The 14531-nt window shown below is 51.5% G+C and overlaps 1 protein-coding gene across 3 annotated transcripts in view; it reads right to left on the bottom strand.

Annotated features, from left to right (window-relative positions):
- Positions 1–14034, bottom strand: part of Cdk18 (cyclin dependent kinase 18) — a 32429-nt gene extending 18395 nt beyond the window's left edge. The window contains exons 1-2 of one of the 3 annotated variants that reach the window (XM_031382107.1): positions 14000–14034; positions 13298–13555 (exon numbers count right to left, since the gene is read on the bottom strand). The gene's annotated coding sequence lies outside the window, so the exon portion shown is untranslated. Of the gene's footprint in view, positions 1–7747; positions 8027–13297; positions 13556–13999 lie in introns of those variants that run through there. The other 2 variants (XM_031382106.1, XM_031382110.1) reach the window with 2 other exon arrangements.
- Positions 14035–14531: the final 497 nt, after the last annotated feature.

The raw sequence follows: 14531 nt of genomic DNA on the forward strand, positions 1-14531 counted from the left end.
CTGGTCTACAGAGTGAGTTCCAGGACAGCCAGGGCTACACAGAGAAACCTTGTCTCAAAAAAACAAAATGATAATAATAATAATAATAATAATAATAATAATAATAATAATAATAATCAACAAATATCTGAATTCTGCAACCTTATGTGGGGTTTTCTTTAAATTCTAAAAGAACAGCTCTGCAGATAATATCGCCACCATCTTCACAACAAACATTAGAGCTGGGCGGTGGTGGCGCACGCCTTTAATCCCAGCACTTGGGAGGCAGAGGCAGGCGGATTTCTGAGTTCGAGGCCAGCCTGGTCTCCAGAGTGAGTTCCAGGACAGCCAGGGCTATACAGAGAAACCCTGTCTCGAAAAAAACCAAAAAACCAAAAAAACAAAAAAACAACAAACATCAGAGACAGAGGACGTCAAGTTCAGTGCCCTTCAGTGTCCCTTGGTAGCCCAACACATCTCACGCTTTGTTTCCGTGCCTAACTTTAGCACAGAAGGGGCCTTTAAACACTAGTGTCCCGGGGGACCTCAGAGTTCCACAAACAGGGAATATGTATATAAGGGGAATTTCCTGCCTTCTTTTAACCACAGTCCTATTTATTCTCCGCTCCCACCAGCCTGGCTCACACTGATCTCTAGCCACATTCTGAGGGTCACTCTCTTCTAATGTCCCTTGTTCCCATCAGAGTGACCGGTCTGAAGCAACCGCTTGCCACTCCCACCAACCCCACGAGGCTCCACTGGCTAGCCCAGGCTTTGGGTAATTAGTCTACCCTCTCTCCTTCTTGAACTCCACATGGCCTCTCCTCGGTGCTGGCCCAGGTGACCACCCTGGCCTGGGCTCCATGCTTCCTCTGGAGAGCCTCTGAGTAGCTCTGGCTCTCCTCCTGTTTCTCTAAATCTCCCCGTCTGTCTGCGTCACTCAGCAGCCAGGGCACAGGCCCCTCGAGGGCTCCCTTCCGCTCACTGCTCACCGCCTCCTGAGCACATGCCCAGCTCCAGGCCTCTCCCTTGGTTTGTGCTTAGACTCTCTGCTCGGCCCCAACCTCCTGGCTCTCTTCCACTCCTTCCCCTCCCCCCAACTCCCATATTTAGTGAACTCACTTCCTCACCTGCCCCTGAGGCTGCATACCCCAAGTTCCCTCTCTGGCTCTTTGCTCTTCCCCTCTACAACAGATACCCTGGTGATCTCATTCTCTCCTGGGGTGGAAACCACAACCCACCCACCCCCTCCCCCGTGCTGGTGACTCTCAGACCCACAGCTCAGGGCCCTCTAAGCTCTGGGCCTCAGCACGCAGGGGCAGCTATCTATCGGGAACCACTGGCCTAATGTCTTTTCTTTTCTTTTTTTTTTTTCCAAGACATGGTTTCTCTGTGTAGCCCTGGCTGTCCTGGAACTCACTCTGTAGACCAGGCTGGCCTCAAACTCAGAAATCCACCTGCCTCTGCCTCCCAACTGCTGAGATTAAAGGCATGCGCCACCACCGCCCGGTGAGAGGTTATTTTCAAGTGAAAAGGGCAGCTGGGTCCAATCTGGGAAAGCTGCATGTCAGGGCACAGACACCACCCAGACAAAAACACCATCATGGCAGATGTAAAGCAGGCAAGTTGGTCAACATGTCAACAGTGGTCACCTGGACTCTAGGACTCTGGGCAGTTTTCATTCCTTCCCATCTGCGTCTTCTAACATCTCCATAATGACCACTTGCCGCTTACCTAGTAGGAAAGCAGCAATACCTCTCTGTAAATAGAGTATTTTTAGCTTGAGATTCCAGAGTGATTTAGAGAAGGCCCAGGGAACAGTGTGATTACTTCTGAGCACGGGTCAGCAAGCTTTTCCTGTAAGAAGTCAGCCAGCCACTGTTCTTAGGTCTAAGGGAGGGCGACACCACCCTCGAGAAAGAAGGGATGTGTGTTATTCTAGAAAACTTTGATTTAAAGACACTAAGATCGGGGCTGAAGAGATGGCTCAGTGGTTAAGAGCACTGACTGCTCTTCCAGAGGTCCTGAGTTCAAATCCCAGCAACCACATGGTGGCCTCACAACCATCTATAATGAGATCTGATGCCCTCTTCTGGTGTGTCTGAAGACAGCTACAGTGTACTTACATATAATAATAATAAAAAAAAATCTTTAAAAAAAAAAAAAGAATAGACTTGTTTAAAAAAAAAAGACACTAAGATCTCCATTTTTACAAATTTAAGTGTCATAAAATGTTATTCTCTTCCTTTGAGTTTTTCTCCAACCACTTAGAAAAATATCTAAAAAGTACTCTTAGGTCTTGAGTGGCATAGTGCATGCCTATAATTTAGTACTCATAAATTACAGACTGGAGGATTGCCTCAGGTTCGAGGCTAACCTGGTCTACACAGCAAGTTCCAGGTCGGGTAGGGCTATATAGCAAGATGCTGCCTCAAAAAGCCAAAATAGGCCTGCAGATATAGTTCAGTGGGCAGAGAGTTCTTGCCAAGCACCCAAGGCCCTGGGTTTAATCCCAGCACTACATAAACTGTTAATGGTGACATATGCCAAGAGAAGAGAGGACTAGAATTTCAAGGTTACCCTCGGCTATATAGTGAGTTCCAGGCCAGCATGGGAATACATAAGACCCTGACTCAAAAAATAAAAATAAAAACCATTCCTCGTTCACAGACCATTCTAAAGCAGGTGAGATTCGGAAGGGGCCGTAACTCACAGTCCCTGCTCTTGAGTATCTGACATTTCTGTAGCATTTAAATCCTGTTCCCACTTCTTCGGTAGTATTTTTTCTCCTCCAACATGACTTGAGGGTGAGGCCTCCTTGATTTGCTTTGCCCCTCTGGGCTATGGCAAGGACTGGGTACCCAGACCTCAGTGGGGAGAAGCGTCTGGGCTGTGAAGTTTAGAGGGGTGCAAGGATAAGATCCTCCTGGGGCCTCATGACACAGCTCGCTGGCAAAGGATGGCGGCATCAGAGAGCGTGATGGTGCTTAGAAATCCCTCCTCTATGCTTCTATATCTCAAGGTAAGAAAATTGGACGGGCTGGGCGGTGGTGGTGCACGCCTTTAATCCTAGCACTTGGGAGACAGAGGAAGGTGGATTTCTGAGTTCAAGGCCAGCCTGGTCTACAGAGTGAGTTCCAGGACAGCCAGGGCTATACAGAGAAACCCTGTCTCGAAAAAACAAAACAACAACAACAACAACAACAAAAGAAAGAGAGAGAGAGAGAGAGAGAGAGAGAGAGAGAGAGAGAGAGAGAGAAGGAAAGAAAGAAAGAAAGAAAGGGAGAAAATTGGACAGGCTAAGAAAGAAAGCTATCTGCCCAAGGCTCCTCAGAGTGACAGGCAGAAGTGAGACTAGAAGTGAGCTGCTGAACAGTTCAGTGTCACAGCCGCTGGGTACCAAAGGATCCCCCTCTGGCTGCCTTGCTTAGAGATGAGACCTCTTGAGAGAATCAGCTCAGAATGGGGTGCCCGGCAACCACACAGCAGTTAGATCAAAACGGGAGGGTCTGTGACCTCCTGGCTGGCCCTGCTCTCCAGTCACACGTCCACTTCCAGGCAGTGAGTCCCACCAGCACGTGGATGGGATGGCTATGTCGTCTAGGTCTAGTCACCCTGCAAGAGTTTGCTTTTCTGGGTGTCTGGGACCAGAGGAACGAAGGCCTGGTTGCAGAAGGGGCTCCCCAGACTGGAGAGGGAGAGGGCTTAAAGTGAATGGGTAGAAATCACGCTGGAGCTTTCTCAGAATTTCCTGTGATGGTAAGTCAGATGGAGGCAAGGGATGCTGTAAGAGAATTTTCCTGCAACCTCGGGGACAGAGCCCTTATGTCCCTACTACAGGGATCCTGCCATCAGAAAAGATTCAAGTGCAAGCCCAGTAACTCCATGCACCATCAGCCCTCCATAATGACATCAGGTAAGACAAGAAACTAAGGCCTGTGGGAGACATGACCTCACTGCAATCCTCAAAACCACATGAACCATTTTAAATTTGGGAGGCCAGAGCTTGTGGGGAGCAAATTGCTTACCCAAAGGCAAGCAGCTATTGAGTGGCAGGGGCAGGATTATACACCGAGTCTGGCCTCCGCCAGCGGCTAGCAGGAGACATACTCAGGTAAATAGTGAATGAGAAAATCAAACAGCCTCTTTTGGGGCCATTCTTTCCACTTTGCCTGTTTCCAAGGAAGACTTCGGCTAATGGGGGGTGGAGGGAGGACATGAGTTCAAATCCCCAGCATCTATTGGAAAAACCAGGCACAGCAGTGCAGCCTTGTAACCCCATTAGTAGGCAGCAGAAACAGGGGAACCCTAGGACGATGGCTGGCCAGTTAGCCTGATCAAAAGGGTGAGCTCCAGGCTCAGCAAGAGCCTCTGTCTCAAGAAAAGAAGAGAAGAGAAAAGAAAAGAAGAGAAGAGAAAGGAAAACAAAAAATTAAAACAAAACCCAAACTGAAACAAAACAAAAAACCATGAAATGTGATAAAGGAGACATCCGACGATACCAATCTCTGACCTAAACACACATACTTTAAAAAAAAAAAAAGAATCAGCCCCGTATCCAGCATGGTGGCACATGCCTTTAGTCTCCCAGCATTTGGGAAGCAGAGGCAAGAGGATCTCTGTGAGTTCAAAGCCAACCTGGTCTCCATAGTGAGTCTGAGGACAACCAGGGCTATACAGAGAGACCCCGAGTCAAAAGGAGGGCACGGTGTATCCGGGGGGTGTACATACCCAGAAAGATGGTATCTATCACCATTGTTCCTTCCAAACTTTGGGCCAATGTCATCCCTGGCAGAATGTCTTGACTTACCAGGGTCCTGCCTGCTACCAGGCAGCTCTGTGACCCTTTTCAATTCAAAGCCAAACCTCAGACCCCACCTCCCCATCCCACCACCTCAACCGACAGGGCCTTGGGAATATCCTGCATATGGCTCCAGCAGACGGACCAGGCTGAAATGCACCCACATCCTCTGTCTTTCCCTCTGATGCTCTGCCACAGGCTGGTGTCTGCTGGGACTGGCCTCTAGCCCTATGGTGATCTGAGGCCTCTGGATCTGTGTGTGCGTGTGTGCGTGTGCACGTGAGCACATACGGCTGTAGGAGCCAGTGCCAACCTTGGTGTGTTCCTACCCTCTGAGGTGGGAAAGTGCCAGCTCAGCGGCAAATGCCTAGAGAGCGAAGGTGAAGGGTCCAGGGAAGAAGAGAGAAAGGGTTACTGGGGGACACACAACCCAGGGAAAGAAATGCGACTTATTCCCAAAGGAGTGGAGCTAAGCAGGTAAGGTCTGGAACTCAGCCAGCCAGTCCCTCGTGGACAGCGGAGCAGAACAGGGACTGCAAATAATTAAGTACCAGGAAAGGGTCCTCTCACCCCAAGGGCAGGCTCCTGCCAAAGTCCTGCCGCCTACCTGACCCACCAGTACCTAGAAGACTGGTACTTAACACAGACTGCTGGCCTTTCCTGGCATGTGTCCACTGGGCCCCCAGCCCCCATTTCTTATAGAGAACCCTCCTCCCCAACTGAAAGAGGTAAAACTTCTAGCTGGGCGGTGGTGGTGCATGCCTTTAATCCCAGCACTTGGGAGGCAGAGACAGGCAGATTTCTGAGTTCGAGGCCAGCCTGGTCTTCAGAGTGAGTTCCAGGACAGCCAGGGCTACACAGAGAAACCCTGTCTCGAAAAATTAAAACAAAAAAACAAAAAAACAAAACAAAAAAAAAACAAAAAACTTCTAGCCAAGGCCTTAGCTTGACAGGGTTTCATGGTCTTCCACTCCAGAGACAGCCCTAGGGCATCACTAGGACGTCGCCTTTCCTAGTCCTTACCGCCACATGATCACCTCAGCTTCCATGTGTTATACAATCATAACCCTCCCTGTCGGAAGCTCCTCTCCACACAGGACAGGGAGCAAGCTCGACAGTTTGCTGGGAGCCACAGAATCAACAGGGGCAGGATTCCAGGAACAGCTTAGGTTTGGCCATCCTTTCTCCCCTTCAGGTCCCAAACTCAGGGAAGGAAAGAAGGACTCAGGAGAGGAAGAGGAGGAGGAGGAAGAGGAAGAGGAAGAGAAGCAGAAGAGGAGGCTGGAGTGAGGTAGGAGGCAGAAGACTCGAGCCAGGCTTTTCCCTAAGAAGCGGGGCCTCTTCCCCGGGGAGCAAAATCGGTTAACTGACAGGACACACAGTCTGTAGAGAAACACAGCCCCATTCCCTCTGGATCTCAGGGCAGCTATCCCCTCCCTGCACAATCCAAGACTAGGAACCCACCTGCCTCTCAGATTATTGTCCCTCTGGTAAAGCCTGGCTCTGCCTGGGGAGCCTGATCACTGAGAGAACTAACCCCATCCCTCCCTAGGATTCCAGCACAGGCTGGGCCCTGCCCAGGAGGAGCAGGGATTGGGAATGGGTTTGGGGTCAGATAGAAGTAAACTGGATCGACCCACTACATCACTCTCACCGGCCCCTCCCCCAGTCTGTTCCTCGGCTAGTGAAACAGTGATCATAACACTCCTGAACTATCATGACAGTATTATGACACCTTGCTTGGCACACTGCAGAGATTGGAGACAGCAGCTTAGCTGGGGCAGAGGAAGCCTCTCTCTGGGACTTTCACAGTGCAGCCCAAGTCCACATCCATAGCTGCCTGTTGACCACACCCCAGAAGCTATCCCGGGCCCAAGGCATGACAAAGATGAGTTCTTGAGATGCAAGGATATGGCTCCCCTAGAACCCCTACCTCACCTCACTGTGGGCTATGCATCTCCATTGAATCTCACATCCGATAGGGATAAGGTGGGGGCCAGCTGGTAGTGTTTTCCACCCACAGGGCCCAGGCCACACAACACTGCTGGGTAGGCTGGGGAAAGTTGCTGAAGGCCGAGCTGGGATGGCATGGTAAAGAGGGGCAGATGGCAGTTGCCAGAGCTCAGAGGGTTCTGAGTGAGGACTGCCTCTATCCCACAATTCTAGCCCTGCACCGGGGAAAGCTTAAGACAAATACATGAGGCTGCTGGGGCCTAGAGGGGTGCTGACCCCTCAGTACAGGAAAAACAACCACGAGGCCGTCAGGGACCTGTCCCCCAACAGGGTGGAACAGGGCCTCTGACCCACCCCATTTTCAGAGTCCTGTTTGTGACCTCCAAACAGAGCAGTCAAGCCATGCGTTTGAAGACAGAGCCTTTCCCACAAGGCTATCAACCGCTGTCCACAGCAGATGAAGAGGGGAGGATCATCGCTTCTCTGGACTTAGCCCAAAAGAAGAGACATGTTCCCTAGCGACCCTCCTCCACCACGCAGCCAGCGCTCCGGGCTTCACCTGCCCTCAGTTTTCCCCAGGTCTCTGGCCTACCACCCACGGCCTGTGGGGCTGGAAAGTTCACTAAAGCCCAGAAAGCCCTTCGAGGTGGCAATCTGGCCCTACACTCTCCTGGATCCCTTCGTTATCGGGACTCCTGACCCTTGTCCTTCCCATAAGGAAGACACTTGGCTTCTGGCTTGTGCCTGGGAGGGAACTTTTGCTTTTGTAGGGTTCCGACGGAGCTCGGGGCCAAAGGGAGTCCCGGATCCAGAGTCCCCGCGGGGCACGCGTTCTTGCCTCAGCACCTGGAACTTGGGAGTGGCTTTCCCAGGGCATCCTTCACCCCCCCCTCCACTTCACCCCCCTAAACACAAGCGCGCCTGCCGAGCTCCCATCGCCTACGGCAGCTCGGGAATTTTGCCCGAATCTCCAGCGCAAAGGCAGACGGCCCCTTTAAGGGCCGCCCGGCTTACCTTTGCTCAGCTTGCCCGGCGCGGTTCCCCTCTCCGGCCGCCGCCGCGGACTCTGCGCGTGTCCCGGTCGTGGCGAGCCGGCTCCCGCCCTCCGCGGCCGCGCTGCCAGGCTTAGGTCCCCTGCCCCGCGCCCCGCGCCCTGCCGGGGTCCCTACTCGGGACCCAGGCTCTTCCCGGCTCTGGAAAGGTGAGCGGTTTTCCACCAAAGAAGCTGCAACCTGAGCTGCGGGAGGAGGGAGAAGGGAGGGGTGCAGGAAGGTGGGTAAGAGGAGGAGGAGGAGGAGGAGGAGGAAGGCAAAAGCCCGGCCCCAGCCAGAGTTTTTCACGTGTACAAGTTGACTCCGCCTTTGTCCGGACCGGCCCTGCCCACAGCCACTGCCAATCCCTCGCTCTCCCTGTGTCCCGGGGGCCACCCCTTTCTCCCACTCTGGGAACTATGGCCGGTGCCTCTTCCTGTTCCCCTCATAAGCTGGCCCTAAGTACGGGTTGAGGCCCTTTGGCCAGGACCACACCAGACAGGTCTCTAACTGCCTCTACCCAACCTGCTGAGTGCCAATTCAGACCCCCAGCGCCTAGCACCTAAGAGCTAATGTGCGAGCTCAGGGCACAGGGCCTTGGCTATTCTCTCTTCTCTTCTGGAGTGTGAAATTGTCACTTACCTGATGATATCTCCCTGAACCCCTCCCCCATGTCTGTCTCTCCATGGCCTGGAGGAAGAGTTCCTTCCCACGTAGCATCCCTCTTCCGCTGCGAAGAGGAACAACTCTGTCCTTTTGGTCAAGTGAATCTGAATCGTCTAGGAAGCTTTGCAAATAGCTAGTGCTAAGTCAGTTCTCTGCTTACACAAGGGGAAACTGAGTCTCAGAAAGGAGACTGAAGAGGCCCAAAGTCCTCCAAAGAGGCAAGGTAGTGGTCGAGTGTAAGGTTTAGAACACAGGTCAACCATCATTCTCCCACACTGTCTAACTTCAGGGGTCAAAAAACACACCCAGGGGCACTGGAAAGATGGCTCAGCAGTTCTGAGCGCTTGCTGCTCTTGCAGAGGACCCAGATTCAGTTTCCAGCACCCGCATGAATGCTCACAACTGTCTGTAGCTCCTGTTCTAGGGAATCTGACACCTTCTGGCTCCATGGCCCCCTAGAACGTAAGTATTGGATACACCGTAGCTGTGAGACATAGCTGTGGGCAAAATGCGAACAGGCACACAAGCTAAATATAAACAAACCTTTTGTTTGTTTAAAGCACACAACGGGAACGCTGGGGTGGGCTGAGGGACGGTGTTCTTCTGCAGGGCCCTTCTATCCTTGCTTCCTGTGCTCTGTGGGAACAACATCAAAGAGGTCCTTGCCCTCTATTCTTTTAGCAGATATGGCACATAGCTTCTACAATCTGGGTGCCCTTGAGAAGGGTGCTTTGAATCAAACTCTTGGCTTGAGGGGAATGTGGTGTTGGAAAGAGGACAGTTTTCTTCTAAAAGACATAGGCCTGAGGTTACAACCACATGAGAGTGACTTACATCCCACAAAGGGCCTTCCAGCTCTTTGCCACTTTCTCTACCAGGGCATGTTGGTTTTTCTGGGCATACCCGCTTAATGCAGCCATGGCTGCTACAAGCTGAAGGGCTGCAAAGAGTGCCTACAGCCAAGCCTCTGGATTTGGGGCAAAGGATGCCCGTCCTTCTCCATGACTAAGAAAACAATGGGCTTACGCATGATGGTCGGGACCCATAAAAGCAATACTCGGGAGGAAGAGGCAGAAGGATCACAATATGTAGGGCAGTGTGGGGCAGTGGTCTGCTCAGGTTACTTAGGCTCAGTCGAGTGTGTTTGGCTTGGAGCCCTGGAGCCCCTGAGGGCAATTTCTGAGGGGGGGGGGAGGGGGGTGGTGGTGAAAGGAGCTTGGCCGTAACTCCTGAGTCTTTGGTTCCTGTTTCAGTCACAACCCCTCACAGCTGCCCCTGCAGGAGATGTGTGCTCTATCAGGTAGACAATGCCCCAAGCTCCCAGCATTCTAGCTGGAACCTACCCCCAGTCATCTGACCATAGCACAGCTAGACATGCCACGCCCCATACAATATAAGGGGTGGTTTGCCCCCTCCTCTCTCTCTCTCTCTCTCTTCTCTCTCTCGCTTTGTCTCTTCTCTGCTCTCCCTCTCTTACTCTCTCTCTTCTCTCGCTCTTTTTTCTTCTCTTGCTTTCTTCCTTTCCTTTCTCTCTCTCTCTCTCTTTCTCTCCTTCCTCTCCTTTCCTTCTCTCTACTTGACCGGCCTATTTTCTCCTTCCTACAATAAAATATCTCATTTATACATTGCCTCCTGTTTAACTAACGCGCCTCCTTTTTAACTAAGGCGCCGTGCAGCCACAGGTCAGCATCGGGGAGAGAGGGCCTCAGCCAGGCCTCAGCAGCAGGCCCTGCTTGTGGTACAACAACTGTAAGTTCAAGATCATCCTGGTTTCCCCAATGAATTCTAAGTCAGCCAAGGAGTGAGACAGGATCTCCAGAAGAGGAGGAGGAAGAGGAAGGAGAGGAGGAAGAGGAGGAGGGAGAAGAGGAGGAGAAGGACAATAACAAGGCAGGGAGCAGGGAGGCTATGTCCATTCCGGGGAAGTTTGGAGGGCTGGACTATGGCTAAGTATCTAGAGGATTAGAGAAGATGGGGCCAAAGGGTAGAATTTCAGAGAGCCAGGGGGTAAGGTCAAAAGGTCTCAATAAACAGTTTCTGAACATCTTCTGCATGTCAAGCAGTAATCAGGCTTCTGAGCACAGAAGAAAAATAAAACCCGAACCCTACTCTCCAGGAGTTTGTAAGGAAGGGGAGCAAATGGGAAGCTCAAGTCTGCTTTCCGTTGCTATAACAAACACCTGAGGTAATCAACTTTTAAAGAGAATGTGGAGAGAGAGGGAGGGAGAGGGAAAGAGAGGGGGGGGAGAGAGAGAGAAGGAGAGAGACAGGGAGAGGGGGGCATGGTTTTGGAGGTTCCAGTCTGTAAACAAATGACTGTTGCTTTTGGAACTATGTCAGTGTATGTCATGGTTGGGAACAGGTGGAAGATTGAAGTCACTCATCTCAGGGCTTGAGAGTCAGAGAGAGGAGAGGGTGATCATCAGACCCTGGATCTTCAGGGTTTTGCCACCTGCAGCCACAGGACGGCAACTGAGCTTTCAGAACATGGTCCCATTGTGACACTAATGCAATGCAGAGGTCAGTGCTGGGTGACCCAAGGGACGGTCCTGTGCTCTGTCTGGACCGAGGGTCACCGGAAGAAAACAGGCGATTCCCAAGCCAGGATGACAGGGAGCAGCATGGAACACCTCAGGAAAGAGATCTCACCAGGTCACCTTAGGACGCCCTCTCCAGCAACCGGGGGCAAGGTCAGAGGTCAAGCCTAGTAAAGAGTGATACTCTTTACTGTGGCAGCCCTGGCAGTGGAGAGAGGAGAACCCGATTTGAGGGATGGTTAGAACCTTCCCAGCACTGTGTGTCTGTGCTACCAGAAAAAAAAAAAAAGAGTGGAGAGTCAAGGTTAGAGCAGCGGTGTGTGAGGCTGGACAGGGCCCTGGGGCTTCTTAAGTGTGCCTTCATACTCAGAGCTCTCTCTACTACTGTGTGATCTTGGGCAAGTGACCTAACCTTTCTGAGCCTGAGTTTACGTCCTATAGCACAAAGACACTAAAGTCCATCTCCTGTGACTGTGGTACATATCAGAGATAATACATGCTAAAGGCCTAGCCCGGGGTCTGGTTCACAAAGATTCGACAAGCAGTAGAGGTAGTTACCGTCATTTGTCCACCCAGCAAGCATTTATGAAGTCCTTGCTGTATGCTACTGGTCCTAGGTCCTTCGGCTCAGGCCCTGTTCTCATGCAGTTCACTGTCCACTGAGGGAGAGGTGCGCAGAGGGACCATCACATGTCAAGGCAGCATTGGCTGGGGCAGAGGACAGAAGCCTTATTTTGTCCCAACACAATGTCTCAAAGGACAGATGACAGTAGAAACAGTCTAAGGCCAGTGACCTGGCCCAAGACTGTCAAATCATCCCGTCTCCAGCATGCATTTGCCCTCAGAATTCTGAGCTCACCTCCCTTTAAAGGCATTGTCTTAGAGGGGCTCGTGGCTGTAATTCCAGCTCCTCCTGAGGCTGAGGCATAAGGGTGGGAGGTTCAAGATATGTCTGGTCTAGGGATGGAGTCCAAACTGGATATCTGAACGACATAAAGAGGTAGGGCTGTAATTTAATGTAGAGAGCTTGCATAGCAGTCACAGAGCCATAAGTTCAAATCCCAGTACCGATAATAAAAACAATAAAAAAAAATTTAAATAGAGGCATTGTCTTAGCTGTGTGTGGTGGCACATCTGTAATCCCAACTCCAGGAAAGCTGAGGCAGGAGGATAGTGAGCTGGAGGCTAGCCTGGACTACTTAGATCTTGTTTCAAAAAAGGAAAAAAAAAAAACCCACATAAAGCATCAATGGCTACAGATGAGTATCTCTATGGAGCCCAGTCACACAGGGCCTTGACTGTCCCTGTCAAGGGCATGTGAGTGGGAAGAAGGGCTGTCTAGGTAAGAGTGAGTGTCTGATGTTGGACGGACTCCAGCTGGGTCATGAGTCTGTAGTGGGTACTTCACGCCCATCCGGGCATAGGAAGTGATATGTGGAACTTGAACCCATCATTTTCTGTTGCCCGTCTGCGTCCTTCCAAGCCTTCCTTCAAAGCTCTGGGGTCCCCTCACCCCCAAGTCACACCTATCTTCTTGCAAACAGCTCGGTCGTTTGCAGTACTGCATGGGGACTCCTGCTCTTGCTCTTGTGGGACATCCATTCTGCTGCCCTCGGATCAAGACCTCAGGCTGTGAAGCCCCGTAGTTGGTGTCACCTTGCTCTCTTCTAACTCTGGCTTGTTTCCTATCTGCATGGGGGATGGTAAGGGTCCCTCTTCCACAGGGCTGCTGTGAGCTCTGAGATGTAAACATGCCCCCCCCATCCATAGGTACTCCCCTCTTCTTTGCCGCCCATTTACCCCTCTCCTTACAGAGGATCAGGCAAGAGGCTCTCAACTGGTAGCGTTCCTAAGAGTCCCGCTCCTGGGGTCCTTCTTTCAGTATCCCCTTCCCTCCTCCTGAAGAGAACTTGAGGATTGGTGGGAGGCCAGGGTAGTCCTTGCAGTGCTGTGATTCTAGCAGACCTGGGCACCACAGGGTCGGAGTGAGGAGCAGGTCAACCCCTCCCCCTCTGTTCCCAGCAACATGTCACTGCTCTGCAGATAGGATGGCATCCTTAGGTGCCTAAGGAATATATGGGGGATCTGGAAACCGCTCTGCCTCACAGACTGTGTGGGCAGCACATTTGAATAATTTCTGTAAACCCAAAGTTCAAGCGTGTTCCACTTCATTCCCCAGAAGGCTCACAGTTTCCAACAGCGAGAGCTTGGCCAGCTGTAAAGCTCTTTAGGCACGCGCAAGCACACACACACACACACACACACACACACACACGCACACACACACATACATGGGGCGGGATTATCCAGACCCTTGGAAGGTTGGATACCTGACTCTTCTCTGAAGATGCGAGAGGCCTCCATCCCAATTTTTCTCTTCAGCAGAATGGACACAGTATGAATGTCCATATCTTGGGGCATCAGGATTTATAGGACTGTGACTCCCATTGGCTGGGCGAGCTGCAGAGCCATCTGCTTGAGGCTTGGGGGTTCAGTGAATATTCAGAAGTAGGAAGCGACAATCAGAGCAGCTTACCCCGAGAGCCACTGTGTCCTTGGCAGGGAAGACAGAGATGGACTGCAGAGACCTGAGGATAGACCAACCTGCCTTAGCCCAAGTGGCCATAGGTCTAATAATCAGCGGGGACAACAGGACCTGGCTGGACAGAGCCTATTTTAATCCCTGACCATTGCTTTCCTATGATGTATAGACATAGGGAATAATTTGAAGAAAAACAGCATTTCAGTGTGATTTCAGCTGAGTTCAGGATTTTTGGCTTTGTGGCTGTGCCGGGTGTCTCATCCTGCCTTCCCCGTTGTGCTAAATGTCCAGACATGTGTATGCTCATGCATAAACACACACACACACACACACCACCACCACCACCACCACCACCACTCTAGACTTCAGTGGAATGACAGCTGTGTCCCCAGAAGGCTTTAAGACAGGGTAGACACACCTGCCTTGTTGACCCTAGCAATCATCAAATTAGAACCCCACCCCTGCATTCAGCAGTAGACCCAACACTTACCACACACAAGAGTATGTTCTCTCTCTCTCTCTCCCTCTCCACATTGATGCATCGCCATGGCAACAAAGCCATCCCACAGAGCCTGAGTAAATGGGAAGGTGTCCCTTAGCAACAGGACTGGAGCAGTGGTTGGTGAGGATGCTGGTGAGGCTGGCAGGGCAGGCAGGCAGGCCGGGAATGGGCAGCACAGTTCTTAAAGGTGGGAGCTGGGGCTTGCTTGCCCCTGGAATGGGGTCAAAGACTCATCCCTGTATTACTGTGGGTGCTCAGAGTCAACAATCACTTTCCAGCTGGTCGATAAGGATGGCAGTGATAGACTATCTTCTCAGACATCCTTAACAAGTTGGAACTTTTGGATAAAAGAGTCGATTGATTGCTAGAAAGACCTAAGACTAGGGGCTGGAGTGATGGCTCAGCGGTTAATAGCGCTGACTGCTCTTCCAGAGGTTCTGAGTTCAAATCCCAGCAACCACATGGTGGCTCACAACTATATATATAATGAGATCTGATGTCCTCTTCTGGTGTGTCTGAA

This window comes from Mastomys coucha, unplaced genomic scaffold, assembly GCF_008632895.1.
Source record: "Mastomys coucha isolate ucsf_1 unplaced genomic scaffold, UCSF_Mcou_1 pScaffold1, whole genome shotgun sequence".
Taxonomy (NCBI): Eukaryota; Metazoa; Chordata; class Mammalia; order Rodentia; family Muridae; genus Mastomys; species Mastomys coucha.